The sequence below is a fragment of the Pogoniulus pusillus genome, chromosome 35, assembly GCF_015220805.1.
Source record: "Pogoniulus pusillus isolate bPogPus1 chromosome 35, bPogPus1.pri, whole genome shotgun sequence".
Taxonomy (NCBI): domain Eukaryota; kingdom Metazoa; phylum Chordata; class Aves; order Piciformes; family Lybiidae; genus Pogoniulus; species Pogoniulus pusillus.
The window spans coordinates 7,511,981-7,537,841 of record NC_087298.1 but is presented as its reverse complement, the minus strand read 5'-3'; the positions used below and the strand labels follow the sequence as shown (position 1 = coordinate 7,537,841).

Genomic DNA, 25,861 nt, shown 5'->3' with positions numbered 1-25,861 from the left:
CCAGTGACTTCTCTGCATGGTACAGAAATCTGCAGGAGGGTGGAGATGGGACCTGGCCCAGACACCTTGTAGCTCACAGGTGAGGGTGGTTTCCAGGGTGGTGAAAGGTGTGAAACCCCTCAAGGGGAGAGGAGACTGGAACTGACATCTCTCACTTCCTTAACCTGCAATCTTGCAGCCCACAATCTCATTTTTCCAGCCTGCAGGTGAAGGCCTCTCCATAGTAGCATAACTTGAGTCTTTAATTACTTTCTGTGTTGTTGTATGATAACAAATATTAGTGTGTGTCCACAAAGGAAGAAGCAGTGTCCTTTGTGGCCACAGTACCTGCAAGGCCATCTTCACATCCATCAGCAGAGCTGCTCTGCATGTTTAATTCTGGGCATCTCAGCTGTCTGTGGCAACAGAGCAGAGGAAGGGCAGGAGCAGCCCATTTCGCTGTTGTCAGGTTTGTGGTGGAACTGTCAGTGCTTGGTACAAAGGCAGCATCATCTTGATAGAGGAAGCATCAATCTGCTGTATGTTGTGAGGTGGCACATGCCCAAGCCCACTTGATTGGACATGCATACCCACAGTGGAAGAGGAAGAGCAGCATGGTGGAAAGCTCTTCCCTTCATGAGGGCTGTAAGGAGGTGATTAGGCAGACTGGCCTTGAGCAAGCTAGGGGTGACCCTCCACTTGCATCAACACTTGCACTTGCGGGGTGATGGGATGGTGCTGCCGCTGCTTCAATCCCAGGGGGAACCACTGGTGTGCACGTGCAAGCCTACCAGGCTGATGCCTGCACGATACTGAGCACGAAGGCATTCCTGAGGCTTCCTTGGGACAGGTTGAGTGTCAACCAGCCTCTGTCAGCATTTCCCAAGCTGTTTTACCCCCTGTCCCACTTCCAGGTGAACTTGACTCTTACGCCCCCACTTTTCTCAGCCTGGGCATAGTGCTGTGCTGACATGGCTGTTCCTGTTCCAGGAGCTAATCCAAAGCCCCCAAGCACTCCTGCATCCTGTCAAGAGGGAGTACCCACAGTTTGAAAGTATTGGCATCTATGCAAAATACTGGTGCTGTGGCCTGCAGTTACTACTCTTGCTGATGCACACCAGCATCAGCAACAGCCTGTTAGAGAGGTCCTCGTAAGGACCTGGCTACTGACTGTCTATGAACTGCCAGTATTTGAGCACTGGGTTCCTTTGGACACAGCACACACAAAGTTTTAACTGATCTCTTTTTTTCAAGTCCCCAGGTGTATTCCATACACAGGGGCAACTAATAATCTGCACATAGCATATTTGAGAGAAGGAACTGTTCTTTGCAGGGACTTAAAGCAAGGGATCCAGCAGCGTGCACTCACTGCATCTCAAGAGTCATGGCGGAGACAAAGATCTAAACTATTTTACTATTCTTCCCTGAGGCTTTGCTCCTCTTCTTCCAAGAGGCCTGTAGCTCCTCATTATTAGCTTCACACGCCAAGCTCCCCAGAAGCTTTAAAATGGTGACTTGGTTGATGTGCTGGGCTGTAGGACTGGACTGGAGTGGCTGCAGGCACAAGAGTAGGGCTGCCCCTCAGGGACACTCAAACTTTTGGGCAGATGAATGTAGTCAGCTCCAAGAGTGCAGAGAAGCTATTTTTGTGATCGAGCAGCAAGCATTTCTTGGGTCCTATGGACTTGTTTGACTACTGTGGTAACAAGGTGGATCATCTGTCCAAACAGCAACAGGCTTAGAGTGTCCTCCTTACTGCTTTGTGGGCAAAGGTCAGTTCAGCAGCACAACCAAGGATGTGAGCAGGACCAAAGGAGAAAAGCCCTGGGAAGCAGCTGAACTTCAGGCTGGTGTGCAATGAAACCTCCCAGGAGAACAAGCCTGTGGCATTTCACTACTGTTGCTGAGAAGGTACCTGTGAATTTCTTGGTGATTCCTTTAGTCTCTGGTGGTCTGTAAATACGCATAAAATGCATGTTAGTTTTGGCTCAGGTTTCTATTCTCAGATGAATGAATTTGAATGAACTTGTCTTATCTGTGGAATCTCTCTTGGAACTGATGTTTGCAGAGAAGATAAATGTGCTGCTGCCTGCCTGCTTGTCCTGACTTAATCTGCGATGTGCTGAGCAGTATCCTGGGGGAATTAGGAGAGCTGGAAGAGAGTTTGGGATGACAGGCTGCCAGGACCTGGTGCTGTGACCTCTATCAGTTTCTCCATCAATGATAAGGCTATGGGTTGCATGTTAGCAGTAGAGCGTCATGGTTGCAATGCTTTCCAACATGTTTTTTTTTGTAGGGAGGCATTATACATTGGTGTCCTGTGATCACATCCTCCTCGTGAAGGTATGTACTGGAAAGAAACTATCCACCATTCATATGAAGGGCTGCCAGCATACCTGTCTAGGACAGCACACAGCACTGGGGAAATCTGGCTTTAAATGGGAATGGTTCTCAGGTTGATTTCAGCAGATGCTAAGCTAGCTTCAGGTTGACTGGACTCTATTCCCTGCATTGATTCCTACTTCCAAGGGCTTGTGAAAATCTTAGGTGAGAACATGCTCTGCACTGCAGTGTCAGTAAGTTACATTTGTAAAATGGGAACCACAAAGGCACTATTGAAACTGTCGTAACAGGGGTTCTTGTTGTATGGACTCAAACTTACTTAGTATCAATGTCCTTAGAAGGCTACAACATGGTCTCAAAATCTCATTGTAAATGAAGTGCTTTACCAGAGAACTGCTTAAGCATCTTTTAGACTAAGGATTCATTCAAGGTGGAAATAAAATGAACTGAAAATGACTGAGGGGTGAGCAATGAGCAGTCCCCATAGGCCAAATCTCAGTAGGAGAAAACACTTAAAGTTTCTTTAGTGCTGGCAGGTTCAAAAGTCAGGGCTGGTTTCAATTAGCCTGGGAGAGTCTCAGTGATAAACAATTCCTGTGGTCTTGAAGCAGAGGGGCTAGCTGCATGCAGCCGTTCTAACTACTTGAGCTGGCCCTATTCCCTCTGCTCTGGGAGTAACTGTCTCTTTGAATGAAGTATTTGTCATCGTTTGTATATGAATTCTTCTGAGTTTTTGAGAGCAAGGAAAATACAAAGTTTTCTGGTTAAGGCATTTTTGGTCTGAAAATCCCCCAGGGTATCAGCTTAAAATATGCATGACGTTCGTGCGATTTATTTTCTTTAAGGGGCTGGAAAATGTGAGCGTGTGCAGATGTGTTTGTGTGCACATGTGTGTAGGGCTGTGTGATCCCCCAAGTTCTGGCTGAAGGATAAGCCTGTGGGGATGGCTGCTCTGCAGTTGGGCAGTGCAGGCCTGCAGGTGAGGAGGCTGCTGCTGCCTGTTCCTGTCCTGCAGACGGGCTGGCCTCTTTGTCATGCCCTGCTCTGGAAACCTTCTGCCCATATTCTTTCAAGAGAGGAGACAGGAATTTCAGGTCCTTCCAGCTGTGTGTGTGGCAGAGGAGCCTATTCAAGGCTCCTGGAGCATCTCCACGTTTTGTGGTTGCGCGCACTGACAAAGCCCATTGTTACAGCTCTGCTGGCATCCTCACTAAAGCGTTGCAGTGCTGGGATGCAGTTTCACTGGCACTCACAGCTCATAAACTGTTGAGAAAATACTGTTATGTCTTGGACATGTTATATAGAGGTAAAGCAAGAAGCTGGGATTAGAAATACTATACCTGTTGTGCAAAAAGATCATATCCTCAGTGTGCAGTTCTACCCAGGCAGGTGGTAAGATGATCATTCATGTGATTGTTGCCTTAAGCCTCAACTTGGAGCTTGTGCCAGTCATTTCTTTCCAGGCCTGCCAAGCCTGTGGTGACTGGATGTGTCTTTGCACTTGCAATTCATTTTCAGGTCATCAGAACAGCCCTCTTAAAAAAAAAAGAAAGCTAAATCAATTAGCACTATTTCTGCATGAAGAAGTTCCTGATACCCAACTCTTGTGTCTACCCAACTGCCATAAAACATGGGGATGAATATATTTTTCAGGTTTAAGAACATTAAATAGTAAAATCCAGCAAAGAACACCGATAATAGCCCACAGTCTCTTGTTGGATTTGCTTTTTAGCTCTTTTGCTTGTAGACTTGAGAAGTTTGAAGTCACACAAAATACTACTTCATGATCCTGGATACCTCTATTCAGACTTACTGCTAAAGATTTATGGTAACATGCTAAGGGATAAGGTTGGAGGATTATGTGTAATAATTATAGACCACTATATGCTCTTACTCCACAAAACTTTTATTTCTAGCCAGAATGCTAAGAAGCATAAGCTTGCCTTTTCCACTTGAAAAGGAGATGCTAGCATTTTCCCACAGCATGGCCAGTGCAGCAGAGTCTGTTCAAACGAATCTTGGTGAAAGAAAGACATTTTTGACAAATATGATTTCTGTGCAACAAAACAAACTGCACAGGATAGTTCAATAAGCCCCCTTAAATCATGCACAGTACAAATCCTTTAGAGCAAGAGGATCTATTTTTATCATGAGAGTTTCCATCGCAAAAGCTGATTTAACTCCTTAGGGTGAAGTTCACGCCAGTGCAATGTCTCTGTGAAAGATCAAACTCCGTTTCACACATGGATGAGGGACCTGCAGAAATGTTATATTTGGAGTGGAGAGCAGATGTCCATACACAAACATCAAAACGTGTGTTGAGGAGCTTCTTTGTGATATGGTTCCTCCACCAGCAGTGATGAGATTTCAGAAGAACCCTGTAGTAGTTCAGCTACAAGAAAAAAATCTTTCCACTGTGCTTTCTGGAGCAGAAGGCCTTACATGAGACAGCTTAGAAGCTTTATTTGGAGGGAGGGAAATTATACAAATCTCACAGTTCAGCTTAGTCTTTGAATGATGTGAGGATGCAGTTGTGACAGAAGGATTAATTTAACAGCATAAAAAACTTCTTGCTCACCTTCTCTGAGGTGTCTGCCACTTCCACTGCCCAGCCCATGGTAAGCAACAAGCATCTGGTGTGGCTCCTGGGCGATATGGCACAGACTACTCAGGTGTGCTGCAGTCCAGGATCCTGGAGCAGGTTGGGCTGGCTTGACTTTCCCTAAAATGGTCTTTTCCAGTGGAAGAGAACATATCCAGGGCTGTGGGACCCAGCTCTGTTTCCAGTCAGACATATCCAACTGCTATGTGTGCAGAGCAGGCTTCTGCTTTACAGAAATGTGCATTTCAAGAAGGGCTGTGCTGAGGCTCTGTCTCCATGGCAATGAAGGTGACGGCACAGGTGCAGCATCGTGTTCTCAGCAGATGGGTCGGGAGGAAACAACCTCGTCAGGGTTAACTGGAAAGAGTTCTTGCAGCAAGCAGCTGTAAAAAAATGGTTTAGAGTAGGGCTCCTGTGCCATCCCCAGTAAATGATGGATGTGTTGACCTGGGACTTGTGATACCTGAGTCTTGTTGCCAAATCCATCACAGACTTGGGCTGCGCACAAGGGAGTGGCAGGATGATTTCACTGGCAGGTGTGATTTACAGGGTGCAAACTGAAGCAATTAGGTTCACAGGGATGTAAATCAGTCAGGATTTGGCCTTCTCTGATCCATCACTGCCTCTCCTCAGCGGTACTGCTGGTACTGAGGGAATTTGTGCTGGAGGCTGGGTCCAGGCCCCAGTGCCCTGCGGCCAGGCTGGGATGAACAGCTGGAGGCCCTGCAGCAGGGCTGACCAGGGCAGTGTGGCCAAGCAGCCCTTGTGGGGATGGGGCTGGAGCCACTGGAGAGGATATGTCAGTGTTTGAAGGATTCTGCAGCAAATTCCTTCGCAGCAGACTTGGGGGGAAACTGCAGTGCTTACTCCAGTACTTATTCCAGGACTGGATTTTGCACAGTGCAGTTTTTCCACCACACTGTAGCAGCCAAAAAATATTCTCTGAATCACAACACAATTGCTTTTAAATTTTTTTCATAAGCTTCTTGGTGAAGGCTTCTTACAGCAGTAAAACAGGCATGACAAGGTGACCAGTGGCACTGGCACAGTATCTGAGGGATGAGAAGATGACTGCTAGAAGACTCAGACATAGTCTTGTTCCAGGTGTTGTGTTCTCTCCTTCACAAGTTGAACACAGATGCTGCCAGTTCACACAAGAAATAGGAACTCATATTTAAAATATTTCCTTGCACTCAAAACCATGAAAAATAACAAAATTATGCTGGGTAGCTTTGTAAACAAACCCAGATCAAAGTTTGTTATGGGATAAATACTATCAACATGGAAAGATGATACCTCCAGACATCTCTTACTGAAACAGGGTTTGGTCCTAAACTTTTTTTCCCCTTCCTTTACTTATCTTTAGTCTTATGAAATTCTTTGGAGAGTTCTGTTTACAAACCTGAGAATATAAACTGGTTTTGGGGGAAAAAAAAAAAAGAGGAATTGAGTGAGTTCCATGATCTGTGATCAAGGAGGACTTCCACTGAATTCAGCCCAGGCTCTATGAATTTTGAAGAGCACTGAATTAATTCCAGCTTCAAAACCTGCGACTTGTCGTGCGTAGGTAAGGATTCAGAGCAGTGTGCAGGCTCTGCTGCTCAAATGGCTCGGGGTGTCAGTGTTGAGTTGTTGAGAGTGTATAAATCATATGTATGTGTGATTCTCGGGCTAGTACCTGGGGATTTGCTTGATATGATTATACACACTGCTCTGCTCACTTAGTTCATTTCACGTCTGCCTCAGGAGCGACCTCAGGAGGCGTTTACATTGATTATTTCTCTCACAACAGCCAACACAGTTCAAATAAAGCAGACTATGCATAATTAAAGGCATCATTGCTTTCTCACTCAAAATAGTAATGGGGCAGTGGATCTAATTTCCTACTTAACACAGAAAGGCTGTGCTTATTAAGTATTCCTATGATTATTGTTTACTAAACTCATTTCAATAATGGCCTGTTTGGTTTGTTTGTTCCGTGTTGTTTGGTTTTTGGTGTTTATTTTCTCATTGGAGACCCGTGTTGTTTTGTGTATACTGTAAGAGCATGACAGGGCACACAGCTGATCTAGAGGGTGATGCACAGCATCTCAAAAGGTTGGACATCAGCTGGAATTGTGGAGGTTCTCAGTTCACAGGATCACAGGATTTTAGGGGTTGGAAGGAAATCGAGTCTAACCCCCCTGCCAGAGCAGGACCACACAACCTAGCACAGATCACAGAGGAATGCATCCAGACAGGCCTTGAAAGTCTCCAGAGAAGGAGACTCCACAGCCTCTCTGGGGAGCCTGTTCCAGTGCTCTGGGACCCTCACAGTAAAGAAGTTCCCCCTTGTGTTGAGGTGAAACCTCTTTTGCTGCAGCTTACACTCATTGCTCTTTGTCCTATCCCAGGGAGCAGTGAGCAGAGCCTGTCCCTCCCTCCTGGCCAGCCCTCAGATACTTACAAACATTTATCAAATCCCCTCTATGCCTTCTCTTTTCCAGACTATACAGCCCTGGGTCCCTCAGCCTCTCCTCCTAAGACATGCCCTCCAGACCTGTAATTACCCTCGTAGCCCTCCACTGGACCCTCTCCAGCAGATCCCTGTCTCTTAACCTGGGGAGCCCAAAACTGAACACAGTACTCAAGATAAGATCTCACCAGGGCAGAGTAGAGGGGAAGGAGAACCTCCATTGATCTGCTGGAAACACTCTTCTTAATACACTCCAAGATCCTATTGGCCTTCTTGGCCACAAGGGCACATTGCTGTGCCATGGGTAACTTGTTACCCACCAGCACTCCCAGGTCCCTCTCCACAGGGTTTGAATGCTTACGCTGGTTCTGTGCAGTGAGATATGCACCAGTAGAAACTGTGGCACATAGAAGAGTAAAAAAGTAAGTGAAAGGGAAAGGCATTATGTTAGAAACCCCCCGAGAGACCCTTTTACACCTCACTTTTAGGAAGATAAACAGGAAATCTTGCTCTGGCACAGCTCAGCTTTGTGCCTGGTACGTGCCATGCCATTAATTCTCCTCAGGAGCACTGGCTGTTGGCATGGAGTGGTGAGGAGCCCACTGCCCCTTGTTGCAGTGAGCACCCTGGGTGTGATGCGTTGTGGGCACTGCACTGTCAGCATGCCCCAGCACAATTACATTTGAGTTTGCTCATGTGGTGGACAGCTGTGGTTTTCTGACAATGCGGTGGTTAGTGTAGAAGACGCCCACTTTCAAAGCCAGCCTTGTATCTGTTTTTCCTGTGGGAGAAGTCTTGAGCACTGCCCCTAGATTCTGGCTTGCATGCTTCAGAGGACTGTTGTGTTCTTATTTCATTAGCATAATAAAATCTGCACCTCCCAGTTCATTCCCCTGAGAACTGAAGCAATAGAAAAAGCAGGGGGGGTGGAGGGGAAGGCATCTCATACCCTGACAACACTTGTGCCACTGAAAGAGAAAGTTGGCTGATGAGGAATGGTTGAAGGGTTGTGCTGATGGCATGGAGAAGCAGCTGATCCAGACTGATGTCAGGCAGAAGCGTGTCGGCTGCAAGTCTTGATGCAGACACTGTGCCCTCGCAGCAGGAAATGATTACACCATGCAGGGTTCCTGCTCGGGCAAGACTTGCACATGGTGTCAGGCTCTAAATTATCATCTCTCCAGAAATAAATGTAAAAAGGTAAGATGTTTTGTAAACTGGTCTTCTCATTATCTGCTGGAACTGCTAAGCCAAGGGATCCTTTGTAAGATAAAAACCCAGGGAAGTTTGGAGCTAAATTCTGTGTGAATTAGTCAGAGGTGGCAAGCAACGAGCTGCACTTAGGGAGAAGGTATTCATTCAGACATCATCTTGGCTTCAGCTTTTGCTTATCCTTTCCAGTGCTCACTCTGGTGGTGACACAAAACCCAGAATAACTTTACAGTGAGTTGTACATGCTCTCACATGTTTAAATTGGTCAGATTCTGTGGGAAAGATAGACAGCCACCCAGACATCTTTCTTCTGATGAGTGGGGAAGCCTATTCCCATAATCCTTGAGAAAAAAATGTGTCAAACCTCATTACTCACAGTGAATGAGCACCAGCAGCTTTGCTTGTTCGGTCATACAGCTCTACCAAAATTAACAAAATGTCCCATAAAGCAAGGACACTGCTGGGTGCTTATTCCCCTCCTGTCTGTTGGCCAGTCCTACCATCCTCCTTCACCAAAATACATGGCAGAGCTAGTGTGCTAAATCTCACAGTGCCAGGGTAGTGTGAGCCAGCAGTGTGTCCAGGTGGCCAGGAGAACCAATGGCATCCTGGCCTGGCTCAGGAGCAGTGTGGCCAGTAGGACAAGGGAGGTTATTCTGCCTCTGTACTCAGTGCTGGTCAGGCCACAGCTTGAGTGCTGTGTCCAGTCCTGGGCTCCTCAATTTGAGAGATGTTGAGGTACTGGAAGGTGTCCAGAGAAGAGCAGCAAGGCTGGTGAGGGGTCTGGAGCACAGCCCTGTAAGGAGAGGCTGAGGGAGCTGGGGGTGTGCAGTCTGCAGAAGAAGAGGCTCAGGGCAGATGTCATTGTTGTCTACAGCTACCTGAAGGGAGGCTGTAGCCAGGTGGGGTTGGTCTCTTCTGCCAAGCAACCAGCAACAGAAGGGGACACAGTCTCAAGTTGTGCCAGGGGAGGTCTAGGCTGGATGTTAGGAGGAAGTTCTTTGGCAGAGAGAGTGATTGGCATTGGAATGGGCTGCCCAGGGAGGTGATGGAGTGGCTGTGTTCAAGAAAAGGCTGAATGAGGCACTTAATGCCATGTTCTAGTTGACTGGATAGGGCTGAGTGTTAGGTTGGACTGGATGAGCTTGGAGGTTTCTTCCAACATGGTTGATTCTATGATTCTACATCAGCCAGGCCAGCCTGGTGCCTTCTGCTTTTCCTCCAGATAATGGAACACCAGATGTCCAGCTGCCTCTGAAATGTTTCCCTGGGATACTTTGTAAAAGCACTTCCAGAAGGGCCACTCAGTCTGACCTTCACCAGCACGGTGAAGCACACTCACATGGTGGGGCACATGGGCAGGCTGCACCTTGTCTGCGTGTGGGGCTGGGTGGCCCGCAAGGGCCAGACTGGTCACCCTGCCACAGGTACCCTGGTGCCCAGGCACATGTCAGCAGCCTCTGCCTGCAAGGCTTTGGGGTTATTTTGCCCTGAGCTGAGCCCTTGCTTTGTTGGCTGGGCTCTGGCACTGCTCCTTGGTGGTTTGCCTATTGGCATCAGGAGGTGTTCATTGCCAACTCTCTGCAAGTTCAGAGCTGGTATTGGGTCTGAGCTCCTCTGAATACAAATGAAAAGGAACATTTTGTATAAATGGACCCAAAGTAAAAAGCCCTGTACAGGTTAGCCTCATGTTTTTTCTTACTTTAAGCAAACTGAGTTGAAACAAAAGGGAGTGATGGTAAGAAATAGCTGAACACTCTTCTGTGAAACAAGTCACAAACTGGGTTCGCTCCATGGGCTGTTAAATACCTGACAAACTTCTGGTTAACTTTAGCAAAGACCAACGACAAGGAGGTTATGGCCATTGTAAATTGTATCTAACAGTTTAATAGTTGTAATACCTGGTATGTTCTTTTTAATCATATGTGTCTGGAGTGTTGCAGAACAGAGAAAGCATCTGGATCTATGGCAGCTGAAGTCGAAAGTTGTTTTTCTGTTTACAGTATGACTCTGCTCATAATAATGTTCTGTAAGTGCATTGTAACTGCATCTTGTGAGTGCATAAACCTCGGATTTAGTGTGTGGAAAGGGTATATGTGTATCAAAGTTATCATTCTAGTGCTTGTTTGGCTTTGTCTTTTTTTCTGTAAGGCTGGAAAGGAAAACACAAACAGGGTAAGCAAACCTGTGTTGTTTCTGCTGCTGAAGTCTGTCAGCTGGCAAGATGGCTGTGTTGTGTTGAACACAGGAGATGAGGGCTGTGTCACATCCACGCAGACCAGGCTTGCTGAATCTGAGCAGCAGCAGCTTGAAGTGTTTCCACTCCACAAAAGCTCTGCAGAGAGGGCTCCAGCTATGAGTATATACCTGTTTAGACTATCTTCATTGGGTAGTTTGCGTGTGAATACACCAGTGCGGGTAGCTTAGTGGAAAGCAGTTGCAGATTGTGGTGGTTTGGGCTGTTACCCTCCCCCACACACACACTTTAAGAAACACCTAGCTAACTCAGCCGGACTCTGGGAATATAAATGAAGCTATTTATTTACAGCTAGCACAATATACAAGCAGATATTTACAGTATATACAGTTATATACAGAAATATACAAAGTAAAAGTAATACAGAAGCACAACTCCCCTCCCAGAAACCTGAGTCCCCAGGAGGGGCTCTCAACCACCCCTACACCTCCCCCCTGCCCCTCTCAACCTTACCCCAAATCCTAGGAAGAAAAAGAGGTTCAGCCAAGAGGTTAAGGAGCAAGGTTAGTGGCAGTGAGGTTAGGGAGATGTAGCTCAGTCTGAAGCCAAAAGCAGAGTGAGAAGTTGGGAAAAGTGTTATCTAATGTTTACTTTCTTGTTCCCATACCTCTCAGCGAGACTGTGAGGGAAGGAGACACAACCATTGTTTTCCTTTCATAGCCAATTATCCACTTGCTCTCACCAAAACATTCTAGCCTGCTTCAAACTAGCACACAGATACAGCCATATCATTTTAGAGGCTTACCAAACAGCTTCTTCTACAGGCAGGAAACATTAACTGACAGATAGCTGAGAGGTAATAAATGGGACTTTGCAGAGCTGTTTCTCTGTGTGAAAGCAGTTTTGGAACAGGTGGAAAGGATTCTGCTTGTATTATTCTGATGAAATGCAAAGGCCACAGGGTTTAATGGGAGAGATGGTGCTGTTCAGCACAGCCAGAGCAAGCTGGAGTGGACCTGCAGGATGTGTCAGACAAGGCACTAAGACAGATCAAAAAGAAACAGCTAAAAATGAGCTATCAATGAAATAAACTCAAGGTTATTAAATAACTGCAGTATACTCTGCTTTAGATGTGGTTGTAAGTTGGTAATTCGGAGTCCAGCCTCAGCATGCAGCTTTACTGCACTCAGGAGGTCAGCTGATGTCCTGTGGGGAGAGGTTCCATTCAGAGGCTCCTGGTGTCCCTACCTGCCCCTTGCCTCAGGGCAGTCCCTGGGGCACAGCTGTCACTGGACATTCCACCTTCCTCTCTGGGATGGAGGGAGGAGGACTTGATGCAGACCTTCCTCTTGTGAACCCCTTGGTTTGTCATGAATCTTTCCCTATCCCATATGTGATGCAGAGCAAAGAGCAAAAACACTAAACTGGGAGTGTTCTGAAATGGAAACAAAGTACAGTACTTTTGTGCTAGAGTTGCTTTACCTCCCTCCCTCCTTCGTGTGCAGGGTTTCTAAAGTATCCTGTTTCTAAAATGCAGATCTCTGTTAGGATCAGAAGGACCAAACCTGTTCTCTCTCGCCTGTTGCTCACATAAAAAGCTGGATTTGTGCTGGGCTCCAGGCAGAATCTGAAGCTGGTTTTGTGCTGGGCTCTGGGCAGGTTCTTAAGTTGGTTTTGTGCTGGGCTCCGGGCAAGATCTGAAGCTGGTTTCATGCTGGGCTTCGGGCAGGATCTGAAGCTGGTTTTGTGCTGGGCTTCGGGCAGGATCTTAAGTTCATTTTGTGCTGGGCTCCAGTCAGGATCTGAAGCTGGTCTTGTGCTGGGCTCCAGGCAGGGTATCCAGGACTTGCAGGGTATCACAGCATGTTGGCAGTTGGATAGGACCTCTGTAGAATTCTGAGTCCAAGCCCAGTGTTGTGCTCCATTATCACAGAAGATATGGGCACTGTGTAGGTGGTAGGAGGTGCAATTGCCAAGCAGACATCAGTGCCCTGTGTAGGGAAGGTTTGTAGGTTCAGTCCTATCAAGAAAATGTCACAGCTGAGATACCATCTTCATCCCTGTGAAACTCTGTTAGAGGCTTTCAGTAGTTGTCCTGTAAACGACATATCTGGGGATAGGACATGGCAGTGGATGTTTTGGTGAAAACTGGAAACTGGAGAATTGGTCAAAGCAAGTTGCCTCTTGTAGCTCAGCCCAGCCAGATGCCAGTGTTCATTCTTGCCAGATTTTTCCCTGTTGCTTCAACAGGGAACAGGCTAGAAGAATTTTTAATCACAAATAAACATTTCAGAAATGTAGAGGGTTGGGGAGAAAAGCCCCTGTGCCATCTCTCCATCTGGGGGTAGACAGCAGTGAGTCAGTGGGCCTCAGTTCCAGACAGGAACATCTTCTTCCCAGTATGTGAGCCATTTGACAATCAGTCTCCAGTAAGAGTCTGGGTAGGTGGTTACATAAATGCTGACACCTGAAATTAATGCAAGCTAAAAATACTGTGATCAGGAGGTAAAGAATTCTGTGGCTGTCACCTTTCTGCCCCTTTAGAGGGATGGAGCCTTTTTTGCCAGTGGACATCCTGCCAGTGTGACTCAAGTGATGCTTTAGGTCAGCTGGGTTGTCCACAGCCATTTCAGGCTGCTGTTCTGCATCTCCTTGCCAGGAAAGGTTGAGGTACCTTTTTGAAGTGGTTTATGGCACTACTGCATGTTTGCTTTGCTGTGGGCTGGTGTTTTCTAGCTGGTAGGCTAACTGTGGCACTTCCCTCTTTCACTATGGATTATTTCTTCCACCACAGTGGGAAGTGGTGCTTTGTTTTACTGACCATCAGATGTGGTTTGAGATCTCCTCACAGTGTTCACACAGCTCAGGTTCAGAGATACTTCAGCTGACTTTTAAAAAACACATTAACTGGACAAGTTTTAGATGTGTTCTGTCACTTAATCCTTGTGCTGCCTTTCACTCTACAGAACTGACCAGACTATGTCATCTGTCTAAAATTTTAGGACAAATAGTATCAGCAGTATCTAACCTCAGGGAACTGCTCAGATGGAGTAAGATGTAGTTATTGAGTCTGTGATCTGCTCAGTCCTGAAATTATTCCTGGGATCAAACAAGTGGAATTGACTCATAATAATAAGGGTCCCAGTAGGCCTAAATAGAAATTGGTTTTCTCAGATTCTTGATTTGTGTTGGTGTTAAATACAATCACTGACACATCATTTGTGTCTGCAGATGTTGACACAGTACTTGTGAAGACCTGAAATGTGGGTAGTCTGCTGCTCTGTTTGCAGCCATGCTGCTTTGTGCTGTCCTAGTTCTCCGGCTCACAAAAGGAAAAATAACTGAGATTTGTCTTGTCTTGGGCTGACAGTATAGCCAAGTGATTGCCAGTCCAATTTGGCAGTTTTTAATCATTTTATCTCTGTTCTCTTCTCTCTGGGGAGACAGTCAGTGTTTAGCAGTCTGCTCAGAAAGACCTTGGGGCTAGTTTCAGCGGCAGTGGCTCAGAGCTCCGATTATTAGCTCTGCTCTTAGGAGCACACTGCGATCTTTCCCAAGGGAGTGGTGTGAAAAATTAACACAGGCTTAGAGCAGCAGTGCAGCAGCAAGCTATGTAACTGTAATTACTCCATTGATATTCCTCACACAATAACACTGTCATCAGTCATTTACATAAACTTTTTCTCCATGAAGAGGGAATGGCTGCTTATAACCCTATTGGGTGCTTCCAGAGCATGCATTATACATTTTATTTGTTCTAATTTCAGACTCAAGGCCTGTAGAAACAGAGAGGGGAAACATGCAGCCTTTTTGTAGTTGTTTTTTCCTACTGCAGCAAGTGCAAGCAGGCTAAAATGTATCTTAACAGGATACTGGGAGCTGTTCCCAGGATTTGAAATGGTGACTGCAATATTAAGAAATATGCCAGAATATTTTCAATATTTTGAGTGGTTTGCTACCCAAGTCTCAGTCTTTTCACCCTTTCAGACACGGCAAGTCCATAAGCAGCAACTCCTCTGTACATACTGGCTTTTCTTAGGCATCTCTTCCACAAGCACATGGCATAGCTCTGTGTCCTCTGCCTATCTCAGGCTCTCCAGCAGCTCCATTTTTCTCAACGTGATCAGAGTGAATGCCTGTGAAAGCCACAGGCATGGTCTTGCTGGCAGCAGGTAATCCATGAGAGTAACAAGAAATAAGTGTTTAATAAAATTCAGAATTGGCACCATCCAGTCTTCTACCAGGGACACTCATTCCCTTTGTGTCTCTTTTACAGGATAAAAGCCAGAGCTACATAAAGCAAACTGCCTTTCTCCAGGCCAGGGCCATGCAGGGATGAGCATCCCAGTGCCCAAGCCAGCAGTGCTTTCTGGCTGCGGTACAGAGCTGGGGCAGTGAGCAGCACACTCCACAGCCCTCTAAATACAGGCAGACATCTGAACATCAGCTGCCTGGGGACGGCCCGACCCTCTCCTGTCTTGGGGTGTGCAGGATCTCAGTCACCGCATCACCCCACCCAGCCGAGGCAGGGAAGGAGAGGAGGTGATTGAGCGCTCAGCTCCTTAAACCAGCGCCTTGTTAGGGAGGAGATGTCCCTGTCCTCATAGGAGGAGTGTTAAACTTTTGTGGATATTACACTTCCTCTAATTAAAGTCTTTGGAGCCAGATAATCCTGGGGCCAAGGCTAATAATGTATTCAGAAGAATAATAACCCTGTCTGAGCTGCAGCATGTTTATTGATGGTGCCGGTACCTGCCGGTGCTGACCGTGTGCCGCCGCTCGCTCGGGGCTGCGCAAGCCTGCAGGGCACAGCATCCCCAATTGCTGTCACAGGAAAAATCCGGAGCGCTGCAGCGGGACACATCTAGTGGGGGATAAAAAAAAAAGGCGCATGATAGTCAAATTTCAGTTGCTGAATATTTAATGAAGCCTGCAGTGTTTATTTGGTTAGCCTGTCGATTTTTATCGTTCTGTCAATAGCTTCTCATATGTGGCACGGTGATGATCTTTAGCAGCCTGTCCCCTGGGACCCAAAGCGCTAAATGCAATTATGGATTTTATACCGCAATGTGTTTGATATTTCCACTGATCTAATTTGCAGTCTGGTAGTTTATTGTTTGGCATTTTAATGGCGTTCAAATGCTATGGAAAATTTGATTTCTCTTTATAATTCACCCTAACGTCATTAATGCTGGTAGGCGAACGGCATGGATTTTTAGAGGGCTTAAATATATAGGAAAAGCATTTTTTTTCCCCCTCCCCTTTAATATGGACCAAAACAATCGGAGTTTTTAACTAAAAGGAAAACCTTGTCCTATTTTTTTCTCACTTCCTCTTTGTCACTTTTCATTAAACATTAAGATTACTTTGAGGAAATGGTAAAACAAATGCTAGACCTTGCCAAATGAAACGCAAATGCAATGTGTCTTCTGATGGAGGCTTCACCGCAGAGCTCAAAGATCCTCAGGAGTCTTTTGAGAGAGAAACAGAATGAGAACCATCTATTAAAAAGTCTTACTGGGCTATTTCGCTCTTCTGTTCCAAAGCATTTTGGCTTGATAATTAATCCTCAATATATTTATTTTTTTCCCTCTGATGGCAGAAGCCCTGAGCCAACCACTTCATCAGATGCATCTATTTCACTGAAAACCCCCAACAATTACCAAAGCAAAACTCCAACCCCCAAAACAACAACAACCCCAAGCCTAAGCTTAAGCCTAAGCCTGTTTGGATTGGGGCTGTTGGTACAAAGAAGGGGGCACAGAACTGTGTGGGGCTAGGTGGCTTGGAGGAGTTAATCGTGGTGTTATTTTACACATCTACAACACTTTTATTGTGCAGTAACTCATGAGTTATGGGTCCTCTGCAATTGCAAAATAAATCCTTTAATTAACCACCTAGTCAGAAACAATTTAACCTCCTCAGTGTATCTCATAAACTACATTAGCCCCAGATTTATTTAGAATAGTGTTGTGCAAGTGTGATCTATTTACATTAAGAGGTATATGCCCTTTGTTATGTTGCCTTTAGTGGGACAAGGAAACACAAATCTATTTTATATGGTTTCATCCATGGCTTTTAATGATTTTACTGAGTGTTTCCCAAATAGAAGCAAAGGCTTTTTTCTACTGAGTGTTAGAGGAGACCAGGCAGGATGGTAACTATTTCACATAGACTGGTAGCTTCAAGTTTCTCTGTTCATTGCTTCTTGTTAAGGACTGTTTCACACAGTGGTGTTAGAAAGAAACCTTACTCTCCTTGTAGGTCCAGGGAAGTCAAACTATGCGGTGGCATGTTGACAAGCAACGATTCTCTTTCTCTAATGCTAAAGAGTTTGTTTCTGTCTTTCAACAGAGGTGTGAACACAAGGCCAGTCAGTGTAATAAATCTTAAAGACTGCCAGAAATAAAGCATGCTTTGTGGTTTGTGAGTTTAAGAACATTAAAGAGGTTCAAGAGAGTTCCACTTTTAATGTATCCAAGTAGAAAAGCTGACAAAAATAAGAAGTCATAAAGGAGACAGAACGAGGTGCCAAAAGCAGTAACGAATGGATACTGAACAATCAGCTTTGTTTCACAAAACATTTCAGCAGTGGTGGTGTTGGTCTGATGGACCAGCTTGCTTTTTGGATGAGACTCACTCCAGCTCACAAGCTCACTGTGTCTCTCCAAAGCATGGTGGTACAGATGCTTCTGCTGCTTGCCCTGTATCCAGCAACAGCAGCAAACATCTATTTAATTTGTAACTCAATTCTTTCCCTTAATTCAGAGGGGTTTTTTTTTTTGCAATTAGATGGCAAAAGGCAAAAGCAATAGCAAATACGTGGGGCACAAACTGCCATGTTTCCTTCCATGGGGCAAAAGTCTTTCTCAAGGTTCTTCTTTTGTCCCATGCTAGTAGTGCTGTTAGGTCACAGCATGGTAGGGCATTTGACTTGCCAATGCCTCAGAGGTGGTATGGAGGTCACCTAGAGTCAGGAAAATCTTCAGGCAGGCCCTTCTGAAAAACTGTTCTTCAGAAAGACAGAACAGGATTGGATCATGGACGACAATTATTCTTTGGGCATCTGCACTTTTACTGAGTCAGGCTCAAATGGAAGCCCGATTTCTTTCACAGGAGTAGTGACAGTGGGCTGGGATGTGAGCAGAGAAGGTGGGCAATGGGCAATCACAGCCCTGCTGCTGTGAGAACAAGCAGCATTTGAAGAATACTCAGCAATATGCAGACCATGCAGTGGCAGAACTTGCTGGAAATACATTTATAAATATGAGCAGGGTGAGTGCCAGGAGGATGGAGCCAGTGATGCCCAGTGACAGGACAAGGGGCAGTGGGTGGAAACTGAGGCATAGGAGGTTCCATGTGAACCTCAGGAGGAATTTTTTCACTGTGAGTGTGACAGAGCACTGGAACCAGCTGCCCAGAGAGGTGGAGTCTGCCTCTCTGGAGATATTCAAGAACTGTGTTGTATGAAAGGAGAGAAAGTTAGCAGTCCCCTTGATGAGGATGGAAGAGTCCCTTGTGACCTATACAACCTGCATACAGTTAAGGCACTGTCTCCTACTTTGTGGCATCTAACCATATTTTCCCACCTGGAGTACTGCATCCAGTTCTGGAGCCCCTATTGCAAGAGGGATGTGGAGATGCTGGAGCGTGTCCAGAGAAGGACCATGAGGATTCTTAGAGGGCTGGAGCATCTCTGCTATGAGGACAGATTGAAAGAGCTGGGGCTGCTCTAGGGTAGGGTGTCCCTGCCCATGGCAGAGGGGGCTGGATCTAGATGACCCTGGTGGCCCCTTCCAACCCTGACTGATTCTATGATTCTAACTGTTTGGATGTGTTCCAGTGTGATCTGCTCTAGGTGATCCTGCTCTGGCAGGGGGGCCTGGACCAGATGATCTTCCGAGGTCGCTTCCATCCCCTGACATTCTATGATTCTATGAAATAAACCCGAGCATCACTACTATATTACCTCCAGCAAACACAGCCAAAACTACCATGGTGACCCAGCTCCGGACTGTGATGTTTTCAGTCGATGTCTCTGTTTGTAGGAAGGAAAGTTAACAGGCTGTGACAAAACTGTTGAGAAACCTAGTTAGCAGGAATTAGGGGGAAAAAAAAGCCACCAAGTTGTGGAGTGCAGCAGGCTAACGACATAAGGCCTGGCCCTCCAAGTGATCTGCTAGCAGATGATGGATGAATGTGCACCTCACTCGGCAGCGCCACCAGCCTTGCTCCATTCTTGAATATCTGTCAAGATGTTAAGTGGACGACTGCAATCAGCAGTGAAATAAGACCTGTGTAATCTGATGTTCCACTTAGAAAAGAAAACAAAATTCTTACCACCTAATATGAGACTACACCAGTCAACACACAAAGGCCTTTCAAGCAGGCTAGGTATCTGATAAAATCTTTACACCTCATTATCATTTGTAATTTAGAGATATGGGTACAGCTGTATCTACAAACAGTGAGCGATGACATTTCCTGGGATTTCTATCTGCGGCTGTTTGCAGCGAACAGCTCTTCATTCAGACATCTACTTTTATATTCCTTTTAATGTGTTCTTTTAGTCGAACTTTATCTTGCTGAGAAGGGTAGGCTGCCTGTAAAAGTGTCCCTTTGGTAAGGATTGATGTAGATTAGCAAGAAAGGGCAGCCTGCTACTTCTCTGCAAAGGAAGTTTGGTTCTGGTTAATTCCGTTTAGTCAAGCTGCTTTCTAGAAGTTGACAAGAAATTGAGGATTTGCTGTCTTCAGAAACAGAAAAGTTCTGTTTCTTCGGGAGAAAAACAATATGACTCTTAAGCAAAGTGCACTTTTGAGTAAATACCTAGGACAGGGCAGCCCAGAAACAACATCGAGCTTTGTTGCTGTTTAATCTGAGCCTTCCTGATTGCTTTCACCCACATAGTTTGGATTACAGAGGATATTGCCAGATGCAATTGAATGCACAGCAGTTTGCTGTGAGAAGGCAATCAGCTGTGTAAGCACCTTGACTTCCTCGGCATTATAATAGAGGTTTGCAGGATGGATGTTGAGGCGGAGAAAGTGCACCTAGAGGATTATCTCAGTGCTTCAGCAGAAAACACTGAAGTGGAAATGTTCATACAGCTTCTGAGCAGAATGTACCCTTGATGACTTGATGGTGCCAGGGCAGCTTTCATTCTTGGTTACTCCCATGCAGACTTCATGGGATACTGTGGAAGCAGATTGCTCCACATGTGCACAAGCATGTCCCTGGGTGCAGAGTACTGTTGCACCCTCACTGCATGGCCAGGATTGGTGATGTCCCACCCACAGCAACCAGGCTGCATCTCCTGTTTCGTGTCAGGGCTTTTTACCAAAGCAGATCAAGGTGCAGAGAAAGATGCTTTATTTCCAGCTCTTATCCCAGAGAGCAGTTGGGAAATAGTCAAGGCACAGCCTCATGGAGCCTCGTGGAGCTCACCATCCCACTGTGCAGGCACAGCCCCCATCAGCAGTGCTCTCCTTTGTGCTGGATACCATGCCTGGAAACTTACACAGATCACCAACAATGTGACATGATTCCTCTGTCTAACACTGCCCTGGAGCATGGCTATTACTCTGGTTCTCTGGCATGCAGAGTTTCATTCCTTAGATAAATTCTTTTCTTCAGAGAGTATGTCTGTTTTCTGAAAATCAGTGTGACCATCCTAAGATGTCCTTTACGTACAGCCCCTCATATGTGGAAGTGCTGATAACCTGCTCTTTCCCTTGTGTCACTGCAAGGGACAAGTAGAGATCTAAATTCATCTGGAAATAGTGACTGAGATAGATACATTGCATTTGTGATATAAAAAGAGAGTTCTTAACTCCACAGCCTTTTAAGGAGTTCTATTTTATTATTCAAATTTCTGGGCAATTTCACTAAGAATAGGAAGGAAGAGAAAAGGTAAGAAAGAAGATAAAAGGTGGAGGGTTGGAGCAAGGAGAAGAGTACAGGTTAGATAGGCATAGGTGGGGATTATTGAAGATGTAGGCTCTTTATCAGGCTCTGCAGCAGCAGCAGCTTGCTGAAAGTCTGGAACAGGACTTCTGATAGGACTGCAGTCCTAGGAGAGAGGATAGGTTTGGGATAGTAGAAGCTTTATAGTGGGTCACTGCCGTTCTGTTACCAGTCTTCCTGCCTGGCACAATGTTTCAAGTCTCAAATCCTTCAGCTTTCTGAGCTGAAAGCAGTGTGCCATTTCAGGCAACACAGTACAATGTACCATGAAACTGCTTAATGCTGTAGAAAATTGCTAGTGCAACAAAACAGAGCCCCTTGAAAAATCAGCTAACGCTTCATTATGCCTTCCTGGGTCTCTTTTGACCCCTGATCACAAGAGCATCAGTTCCTAGAGGATGTCTGCAGTGGCTGCCTCCCTGGGCTGTCCCTCATACCTCTGCTTTTGTAGCAGGCAGGAATACTAAGAAGCTTTTCTGCAGTCACTCAGGAAAATGCTGCATTTGGGATTGCAAAGCTCAGTCTAGTGTTGTGGTGAGGGGAGACTCAGAGAAAAAAGACTGAGGGATCTTCAACATTGCATTTCCACTCACCTACAGGGACTGCTGCATGGGGGTTGAGAGAGGGTCATCCACAAATGATGGCATCAGCAAGTGGTTTGTGCAGGTGCTAGGTGGCCATTCAGTTAGTGCTAAAGGGGTCACTGGAGCTGCAGCAGTAAGAGAAGAATCTGCAACTTGAGCAGTAGTAGATAGTAGATTATAGAGTTTGGGGTTGGCAAAACCACTGTCCTTTGGAGTGGGCACTGACCTGCAGGATCACACTATGAGGGAGCCAGGCTCCCTGTCATTAAGCAGTGGGTACCTAGCAAAAGAAAAGCCAGTCCTTATCACTCCCATTACTTATATTATGCCAGTTTCTGTGGGTCGTGTCTAGATCATGGTTAGGTGCTGTCATGATGACAAAAGCTTAGTCATGAGCCCTAAAACATCTGCTGGGTCCGAGTCTCTGTTTTCACTAAAATAAAAAACCAAACCCACCATATGTAAGACCTCCCTGGTTTAGCCATGAGAAAGAATATGATTCTGTGCACCTCATAGCTCAACAGGCCTTGAGGTTAAAAAGATGACTGAGGAAAGGAACTATCTATGCCCGTCAAGAGATTAGAAAAACCCAACAACAAACAAAAGCAACAGAATCACTATCTGCAGAAGTATGTTCTAGGCAAAACCAAAATACTCCTCCAGGAAAAGTGAACTACAGAATTTTATGGGTTTTTGGAGAAGAAAAGTTCACTGAGACCTGTCAGACTTTCCCAGGGGGACAGGAAAGTTAGAGCAGCAGAAACAACTGCTCTGGGGATTCCATATACAATTTATCTGAGAGACTACCTTAGCAGGAATGCCAGGGTGATCTCATGGAAAACCTAGAGGGACAGAGGTGAGGGAGAGGAGATGCGTGGCTGCAGTTGCCATTGCTGCTTTAGCTACAAGGAGGAGCATGAAATTACTCAAGTTTGAAAGGAGCATTAAAGTACTCAAACCCAGTGACTTTAGGTGCATTTTGAGAGGAAAGGAGGTCCACATCATTTAAAGTCAGGCGACATAAAAGGTGCTTGGGCCTTTCTGAAAGGAGGGGGGGAGCCTGTGGTTGTGTTGATAGACTTAAGCCCCTTCCAGCCTCTCTGCAGCTGGGTAAATCTCCCTAGGATTGGGCTGGCTAACAGAAATATTGGCATTCCTCAGTGCTGGGTGAGTGAGTACAACTGATTCATTTCTTTGCTCTGCAGAGTAATTCTAAGCTGCTTCTTTTTAACTGAAAGGATCAAAGTCCCCAAATGAGAATGTGGTGAACTTGATACTTCTCCACAAGCCCAATAGGCATGGACAATATACATTCTGTAACCGAAACCTTTTGGGGTTTGTGTAACACAATACTCTTTCTGTAACCCCCACCCTTTTCTCCATCCTCGTGACCCTGCTGCAGCTAAGGGACCGGACAGTAGAAAAACATGTCAAGCATGAAAAGCAGCAACTTGAGGGCAAACATGACCCCTCCACTGCTAGTAACTGAACTTCTGAAAGTACGTCAAGCAAGCAGAATCAGCTAAAAAGGGAGGCCAGGGACACCTCATGTTGTGCGAGATGGGAGGTTAGGTCTCTGCTCTTTAGAACTAAAGTGTTTTGTTTTAATCATGGGGAGAGCTGCTGGCTTGGCACTGTGTGAAACAGACTTAGAAATCCCGAGGAAGGAGGAATTTCTCAAAACAGTAAGGAAAACAAAAGTCAGCAACGGGGAAGAATTGGCCAGGATTTTTTACAACAGGAAATGTGGAGGATACTGAAAAGAGAAAATTAATGACACTGGGAGTATGATCCTGTTAGCTGTTATTGTTGACACCTCATCATTTCCAGACTAAAATGCCAGCTAAGGCCATGTTTCGCTTGACACTAACTTGGGTCACTGTGCCTTGCCCAGAGAAAAAGAAACATCAAGCAAGAGATTGAAACTCTGTGATAAAAAAATGGGAGTGCATCAAGAGAAACTCCTTTGGAACTGAATCAGCAACCACAACATGGCTGCTGCAGGAACTCTTTGCGTTGATTGCACCAAATATTTTGCTGCATTTTATTTTCTGAGGTGGGATAAATGTTCCATTTTGAGCAGTGGAAAATGCTAGCTATACCTATTTTAAACACAAGTGTAATGTTTTATAGCCCATAGAGGGATAATTACAAAGTAGAAAATCACAGATTTTATAGCAGATTTTCCCAGGAGTGCAGTTAGGAAAACAGTATGTGTCATGTAGCCAATTTAGATAATGATTCTGATAAAGATAAACTGAATTGTTTATAATAAGTAATTGGGTCTACAAAGGCCCAAATGACACAGACGAGTACATCAGCTTAGAGGCACAGGAGCTGCTGGCCCCCAGTCCTGTGCATTATCTCCTGCTTCACGACTGCCATGTTCTGCCCAGACTGTGTTTGGTGTGGATCTGGGGTTGGTCTTTGCAATGCAGTTCACATTCAAGGGGCATAGGAAGGATTGAAAACGGTTCCATTTTTTTCCATGGCTGAGGTTCCAAGGTGGTGGCTCTTGAAGGATCTGTGCTGTGAGCAACCATGCTCAGAGGAGGCAAAGCTGCAGACTCCCCTTTGGCGTTTAAACTGGGAGAGACACCAAAAAGCCTGAAAATGGGGAAGAAAAGCCACAGCTCCCTCGCTCCTAAGGAGGTCCTAAGGCTCGTTCAGAGCTGAGCCATGAAGAATACTGGCCTGGTAAATATACAGTGGCACTTTACCACAGGCAGGAGATTACTTGTTGAGTAGATTATCTCTCTTGAGATAAGACAAAATCCTTCAGACTCGAGTGGAGTATCTTGCCTAGCCTATTAGTAGATGACAAGATGCAGTTTGGGCCCAGTAAGCCTCTATCAATCACAAGATGAAGTAAAGCCCTAATTATCATTTAATTGCTGCCTTCAGCTTGAGCTGCCCTTCTTCACAGCTTTCTGCATCCATTTGAGATTAGGTTGCACTGAAATGAGAACCGTAAAGGGCCTGGCAAAGGTGTGAAATTCCCTGGGTAACTGAATTAATGGCAGCGTGTTCCTGCTGCTGGGGGGTGTCTGTTCTCTATGAAGACAGAATGAGTGAGGGCAAAGGGATATAATGGGGAATTGGCAGCGATAGCTCTCAGCCATTTGTTCACAGAAAGAATGACATAGAACATGCTGGTTTGGCCAAACTCGAGGGGAACAAAGGAGATACCACTCTCAAACATTTGATTTTATGCTGATTTTATGCAATTATGTGGTGAATTATTTTGTTGATTAACAACAACAGAAGTAGCAGCATATCCACGCAGGTCTGTGCAGTTGAGTACAAGCTGCAAATGTGAGCACCTCTAACTGTGCTTTTTCTCTTCTACATTCATTTTGGAGGGCATTTTTAAATGGATTGAAACAGAGAATGGGGGTGTTTGGGATCTGGTTTAGTTTTGATGTAAGGCTTGCTATTGATCTGTTCTCAGGTATTCTGCAGGTGTGTTTTCTAAGCAACCTGCAGAAGCAGAAGTGTGTTTCTTATGATGCAACTCCAGCAGCAGCCCTGACACTGACATTCATCATTAAGACACTTGTCTGCACTGTGTAACTTTGCAACATCAAATCTAGTTGCAAAGATAATTACAGGCCATTAGTGCCTGACACATGGAGTTTAATAACAGACCAAATATTGTGGTGATCTTTGGAAATGCATAAATAAATAGATAAATACAGAAAAAATAGAGTTGTCTGGCTTTAAAAATGAGCTCTTTAAACTGGAATTGCCTGAGAAACAGGTGTAGTTGGAACTGGTCACTTTAACCTCCTCAGATGAAAGCCATGGTTCTGTGAATCCATTACTGCTCTGCCTGGCAAGCAAATGTCACTCTTCCTAACCAGATATTGCACAGTATGTGTTGTCAGTGCCCTGTGACAAGGTAAGCTGTGAAGTCTTAATACTTGAGAGCACAGACTCAGCCCTTTTATGGTGGTTGGGTTCCAGGAGTTAGATTTTGGGAAGTTTTATGAGTATTCCCAGCAAATAAGCATTAGTAGCTTGATGGATTTTAAAGCACCTCTCTTCATTTTAAATAAAACCCCCGAGTAATGTAGTTGGAATTCCTTTGTCCTCTTCATTTTAATGCCTGTAAAACCCTTCAAAGTGACAGTGCTCAATGCCATTTGCGCACATTCATTTATTCACTCAACATCAAGGGGTTCAGAGTCCTCCTTGTCCCTGCCTAAAGACTCCACAACCCTTACCCACACAGTTTATGAGCCTGTGGTTGGCGACCACAAACAGTGCTTGGCAGAGCAGATTTTTCACTGTAAGTGGCCATGCTCAGAGAGGAGCAGATCTCCCTGCAGCAGCAGTGTCTGGTTTGAAGACAGGGGTGTTGCTGGTGTGGCAGTCCAAGGACATGCCATACCTTTGCTGCTGGTGGTTCTGGGTGGTGAGTCAGGAAACAGTGGTGCATCCGCTGAGATTATCCTTTGCTTATGCAGTTGCCTTGGCGGTTCAAATACTCCTTTTAGCATTGACTTCAGGCCACAAAATAT

At 45.5% G+C, this 25,861-nt stretch overlaps 1 protein-coding gene and 1 non-coding gene across 3 annotated transcripts in view; both read left to right on the top strand.

Moving 5' to 3' along the window:
• The window catches only part of LMX1B (LIM homeobox transcription factor 1 beta), a 101,026-nt gene that overhangs the window by 27,516 nt on the left and 47,649 nt on the right, over nt 1-25,861 (top strand). The window lies entirely within an intron of this gene.
• On the top strand, nt 18,248-18,373 carry LOC135190355 (U6atac minor spliceosomal RNA). The gene has a single exon (XR_010308491.1). It is a non-coding gene; the product is annotated as a U6atac minor spliceosomal RNA (small nuclear RNA).